The sequence below is a fragment of the Sinocyclocheilus anshuiensis genome, unplaced genomic scaffold (genome assembly GCF_001515605.1).
Source record: "Sinocyclocheilus anshuiensis isolate Anshui unplaced genomic scaffold, SAMN03320099.WGS_v1.1 scaffold661, whole genome shotgun sequence".
NCBI lineage: Eukaryota > Metazoa > Chordata > Actinopteri > Cypriniformes > Cyprinidae > Sinocyclocheilus > Sinocyclocheilus anshuiensis.
The window spans coordinates 262,183-269,115 of NW_015536491.1; the positions used below are offsets into that span (position 1 = coordinate 262,183).

General features: G+C 39.8%; 1 pseudogene; it reads right to left on the reverse strand.

The window, feature by feature from the left end:
• Positions 1 to 6,933, reverse strand: part of LOC107685455 (rab3 GTPase-activating protein catalytic subunit-like) — a 55,816-nt pseudogene that overhangs the window by 22,475 nt on the left and 26,408 nt on the right.

Genomic DNA, 6,933 nt, shown 5'->3' on the forward strand with positions numbered 1-6,933 from the left:
TGCTGTGTATAAAGTGTATCACTGGTGTGACTGTGTATTTATTGGTGTGATTGATTATTTATTTATTTGGTTGTGTATTTATTGGTGTGTGACTGCAGCATCAGTGAGATGTGACGGCAGCGATTCATCACACACTTCTTTTGTAAATGAGCAACAGACTCAGACTTCCTCAGGATGACCTTTCCATCAGTCGCTGAAGTCCAGAGCGCTCTCATGCTCCATAATTACTGAGAGACACACCGACCAGACATGATGCTGTGAGACTTACACACAGAAACACATTTCATGCCAGATCTCGACTGTGTGCTGCTTCCAAAAACCAGCCAATCCACAACAACACTGCAAGCAGCATAAACCACGACTCCTCACATCAGCCTGTGCTGATACTTCAGACAGATCGTTCATAAAGAAATATCACAGCAACCACCCACAACATCTTAGCAACATCTAGGGATGGGCGACGTGGACTTAAAAATATTTCACTATATTTTCTGGTATTTATAGTGATAACGATATCAATGACGATAGTTCATATGCATCCACTGGGAGACAAAAAAACCCTCCTGTTTCTTTAGAGAGAAGTATTGTCTTTCCTATGTTTACCAAAAATAGGGTGCTGTGACCACACACGTAACGTAATGTTTCATTCATACTGGACTCCAGAGGGCGCCCTCGCGCATAAACTCCACATATGCATCACAGAAGTAACAGAACTGATCAAACATGAAGACAAACACATGATTTTGACAATATATGGTTTATCTGTGCCCTCGATGATTTCTGCCTCATTCTGTGATTTGAAACCATGTCTGGTCACAAAAAGAAGTTATTTCAAACAATCGACTGATGATATGAAGTGAATTTGGAGTAAAAGTGACAATAAATCTCTTTGTTGGACAACAGGTTTGTAAACGGGCTCATACACATGCAAAGCTTTATCGCACACGTGCTTCTGTAGTACATTTATTCATTGCACTGTACAGTCCTGAGCAAACCAGTTCTAGACTGTAGAAGGAGCGATAAACTCCTCAGTTTCACGTCAGCCTTCCGCACTGTCGCACAGAAATATGTCAACAATAAGACGCCCCATTCATCATATTGGGCTCTCTCTGCTCTCCACCCGGAGGGAGATGGTAATTAAAGCCAAAATGCCAAATGATGCTTGGCTAAGCACAATTACAGACAGCACTGCTGCTAAATTTAGAGCCCATCTTCAGCTAAAGGGGCCATTTACTGCGACGGCTGCGCTCACAGCGGTCCGCCGCTGCAATAAGACGAGCTGGTGTGTCGGCTCAGGAAATTAGAGCGTTTTGTAGGGCATTTGAACAGGCTATAGCGAGGCAAAATAGACACAAAATGTCACCTTTCCACATCGGTCTCGCCCCCCGGTGCTCAAAAACGAGCATTCTGGCTTCATAGCGCGCAAGGAGGAGTGGGAAATGAGGCTGTGCTCGCTCCTTAATCTCTGGGGCTTGTCCACGGCATAACGCTGCGGGATAATTCGCCGTTATCCGACAGAGAGGGATGGAAAATCAGGTGCTTATGAAAATGAATGATGCTTCTCCCTTTGGCTTCTGCCAAGCGGCGTTTTTAAAAGGTGAACGCTATAAAAGATTGAGTGAACTGAAGACAGGAGCAGGAGGAGCCATTGTCTGGCAGAGGAGGATGCGTTATATAATCTGCTCGCTGTTGTCGTGTGGATGCGGAGCCAGCTTCTCGTTTCTGCACTGGCATGAGAAATCTATGGACGCCTGTTCCCGCCACGGAATAAAAACCGTCCAAAAAAGCTACCTTTCATCTCTCAAGTCTGACTTTTTTCATGCAATTCTTTTTTCTTGCAATTGCGAGTTTACTCTGACTTTTTTTCAGAATTGTGAGAAACAAACTCGAGATGTAAAAAGATATAAAGTCCAATTTTGAGGGAAAAAGGCTTATATTGTCTTGCAATTACAAGTTTAAAACTCGCAATTATGACTTTTTTCTTGCAACTCTGAGTTTATATATCCCATTTCTGACTTTTTTCCTCACATTTTTTACTTCTTTTCTCAGAATTGTGATACAAACTCGCAATTCTGACTTTCTCAATTTTTTTTTTTTTTTCCAATTATGAGTTTATATCTCACAACTGACTTTTTTTCTTGCAACCAGTTTATATCTTGTATTTCTGACTTCTTTTCTCATAATTGTGAGATCTAAACTAGCGATTGCGAGTCATAAAGTCCAATTCTGAGGAAGAAAAGGAGACATTTTCTTTTGTATTACAATTTATATAATTACAGTTTATATTACAGTTTATATCACACAACTCAGAAAAGTGTAAAACCTGTGAGATAAAAAGTCACAATTGCCTTAGTAATTTTTATTCAGTGGTGGAAACGGGCTTCCATAGAAAGCTGTGCATTCGGTCCGCTCGCACCGCTGCTGCTTTAATCTGATGCAGAGAAAAACACTGACTTCCTCTAATCACATTCTTCATATAAGTACAGCAGAACTGAACAATCTTTCAGGCTTTAATAAAGCCAAATCATCTGTCCAAAGCAGAAACATAACACAATAACATCTGCACTATCAACAGCAGTGAAGAACATCCAGCGGTCTGGTGTTTACTAGTAATTCACTGTTTACCCACAGCAGTGATTTCAGGCCCTTCAGGTGAACATAAGGCTGGATGGCGCTGGAGGTGATGTTCCTCAGAACGCTTTTAGACATCAGCTGGACTGACAGTGAATTACGGGTGACAAGACCTAACGATCTGCTGCGAGGACACAAATCAAAGGAGACGCTGATGGTCTGCTGTGCATGTGGAGATGCTCATGTCTGACCCCAGCATGCAGTGCTACCATAACCTTCAGGCCTCTCACTGACGAGCACACAGCTCACCTTGAAGGACTCCATGTCTGAGAGCAGGCAGGCGCTCTGCATGCGGGCGCGGAGGTGCGCTCCTTCAGCCGACGTGCCCAGTTTGGCCAGAACCTCCGACTGCTCCTCCAGCAGGTCTTCAGTCATGGGCGCAGGCTCCTGCGGCACAATAATAACAGTTATGACACGATCCACTCGATCGCACTGATGAAAAATTAACATTTGCAATTTAGCAGATTCTTTTATCCAAGGTGATTTACAATAGAGGAGCATAACAGCCACACAGGATTCACAGCATTTAGTGCCACGTTTAGAAATGAGAAAAAACCGAGCAGAAGAGAAGTGCCGTTTTTGTTTACTGTTGTTTTGCCAGTGCATTGGTTTAGGGTTGCGGGGTGGAAAAGCTGTGATGGTTTCGTCAGTCCTGATGGAGGTTTGCAGGAGCAGAGAGGGTGAAGGTTATGTAATAAATGAACATAAAGAGTTGAGAATGAAAACACGTGTGTAACAGTGAATTAGATCCATGCGGCTCTTAAAGTGACAGCAGCTATATTCCTGCTGCCGCCTGTGTGCTTAATATTAATCAATAAGTGACCCTGCAGCACAAAAGCAGTCATAAACAGCACATTGCTATATTTGTAGCAATAGCCAGCAATACATTGTATGGGTCAAAATTATACATTTTTCTTTTATGCCAAAAATCATTAGGATATTAAGATTATGTTCCATGAAGATATTTTGTAAATTTCCTACCGTAAATATATCAAAACTTAATTTTTGATTAGTAATATGCATTGCTAAGAACTTCATTTGAACAACTTTAAAGATGATTTTCTCAATATTTAGATTTTTTTGCACCCTCAGATTCCAGATTTTCAAATAGTTGTATCTCAGCCAAATATTGTCCTATCCTAACAAACCATACATCAATGGAAAGATTATTTATTCAGCTTTCAGAGGATGCATAAATCTCAGTTTCATAAAATTGACCCTTATGACTGGTTTTGTGCTCCAGGGTGTTGAGAATTGTGGCATTTCGCTAGTATCTAAATTGTAGATGTCATAGCAACCTTATTTACAGAAAATATATATTTGATATATATCTCTATCTTTAAATAAATCATTCATATCAAGTTTTGGTCATATGGCGCACTCATAATCATGTTAAATAATCGTGATTACAATATTGACCAAAATAATCGTGATTATGATTTTTGTCCTAATCGAGCAGCCCTAGGCGAAGGTTCTGGAAAACACCTTTGTGCCTCGTTGTGAAGGAACAACAAGGTGCCGCTTGCCCTGTTGAACAGCTTCATTTCTCCTATGAAAACATAAATAACTAAAAGAAGTAATCTGATGTCACAAACTATTATGGATCGTGCTGACATCATCTACAACCAAGAAGGCCGGAAGTGATGATTATACTAAATATGGTGCAGCTCCATGACCTTCATGATTTAAAGAGTCTGTTCAGCCATACAGATGAAAACACAATGCTTACGAAGAGTAAAGATTAAAGCAATAAGCCCCAAGAAGCCGTGGTTTACAGTGAATTTATAACAGCTAAGGGGCGTTGTTAGGCACAACGCAAAGCTTCACGGGGGTTATTGCTTTTATAAAATGGTTATTCTATATACGTAGTAAGGTTTCACAAAATAAAACAGAGCAAATAAAGTGTAATGATATTAATAAAAACAGTATTCTTCTACCAAACAATGTAGTTCCTCAGAAACAGTTGTGGTTCCAACAAAGTGGTTGCCGAGCAACACACAGAAGTATTTCACAAAATAAAACAGAGCAAATAAAGTGTAATGATATTAATAAAAACAGTATTCTTCTACCAAACAATGTAGCTCCTCAGAAACAGTTGTGGTTGCTACAAAGTGGTTGCCGAGCAACAGACAAATGTAAACAAAGGTGTATGTTACTTTGTAGAGTAATTTACAACAGCTTCGAACGCGGCTCAGCCAATCAGAATCAAGCACCGGAACTATCCGCTTTATAATCACACACACAAACACTCACCCGGAGGAAATCACAACCCAGCGTAAAGAACAGGTGAATAAAACTGTCTGCTTTAATCCAATAAAGACTGTGGAAGAGTTTGAGACGTTTGTTGTTGTCACGTCTCGTATAATAGCACTGATGTTACGAACGCTGGTTTCAAACAGCATGTTTTATCTTCCTGCACTCAAACAAGCCTCTCTCTTGTTTTCCAGAGCAATCTTAACACCATCTCGTTGTGCTCCACCACAGCAAACCCCTGTGAGAGTTTCTCCACTCATCTGCTCTCACACGCGCCTGTCGTAAACAACTGCTCTCATCACAGGCTTATTCAATCACACACAATGCTATCTAGTTTATGGACACTGAACGTCTTTCCTGACATATTGTTCACAATTTGTTTTATTGACGTCTTTCCGCAGTTGAAACATGATTCATGTTTAATTTCAGCGAGTTATGTTTCTTCTGCTGTTCATTCATGTTTATTTGCTGCTGTAACTAGTAGTAAAGCGGAAGAGATCTGTCAGCCACAAACCAGCATATTGATTGCATTTAGTGATAAAATGGACATAATTTAAATTCTGAGACTTTGTTTCATATCAAAAGTAACAAAGCACAAAACTTACTGCGATTATTGGATGGCAGAAGTTACAAATGATGTTTAGTGAAGTTTTGTTCACACATCAACTGAAAACTAAACAGACTAAAAGATCGATCTTTGGTTCAAATAAATAAATATCAGTTCATCAAAATAAAGATCACTTAAAAAAATGAGAAATGGATATTGTTAATCAACAAATAGATGCTAACACAGTCATGTTTCGGTCAATGTTTTCCCTCAAAAATCAATGTTCAGTTACTGATATTTCGGTGCATCACTAAGAGCGACAACACTTAAACAGCACAACAATTAAAGGCACTGAACAATGAGCTGAGACTCATTAGACGTCAAGTGCCAAGATGATGAAGATGAAGACGCAGGTCAAATGTGAGAACACACAGACAGACTGAGAAGTGCAGCTGCAGAGAAACACTGGTTGTCCATCAGTGATCTGTGACAGATGAATTAATTATTCATCATGTGACTGACTCCAGAGAGGACCGCAGAGGCCAGAAACACACTCCAGTATGAGGAGCACCAGAAGAGCGCTGTGAAGCGACGTGTGTTTGAGGCTGCTGTTCTGCAAGTATTATTTACATTCACTTTCCCATAAGGAAACCCTTATTTAAGAGTTATATAACACATGAACCAAACCAACCAGCTATAAGGAGAATCACAACATTACAAACTCTGATTTAAAAGAAAAGATACATGACTGTAATCATAACGACTTTAGTAAGGGAAAGAACTACAATCACATGCACTGGAAACGTATTATAAAAGATATATAATAAAGATATACATATATATATATTAGGGCTGTCAGTTTAATGCGTTAACTTTATTAGTTATGAAAAAATTGCGCAATTAAAATATTTTAATGCAGTTAACGCACTGGCCCCGCCCCCAGACCTGCACATCATGTTACATTTCATATAGTTGAGTGTTGACAAATATGATGCAGGGCAACAACTCCATAAATGCAGTTATGCCAAACTGCAGCTCAAAATAGAATAGGCCTATTCCCTAAATAAGGATAAATTATATTGGAACGCAGCTCCAAAATAATCGCATACACAGATGCACGTTGTCATTACAGTAGTCAGCGCCGAACAACAGGCAAATAAAATATAAACTGAGGTTACAAACGTGATTCAGTCATGATCAGTGAGGGATTTTCTTTTCTTTTGTTCTTTGATTAACATTATAATGACTTGCGGCAGCGGCTGCTGTCAATGCACGGATCCAATACACCTTTGTTTTGTTTCTCAACTCTTTACGTTCACTTAAGACATAACCGATTGTATTTAAGGGATATTTTGATATAATTCTGTGTGTATTTGTCCATTCGAATGTGTAAGAATGCGAGAAAGAGAGCTCAGTCCAGTGTTCGCGTATATAAGAGGCGGCTTTTGTGCGAGCGCTTTGTGTGTGTGTGTGTGTGTGTGTGTGTGAGAGAGTGTGTGTGT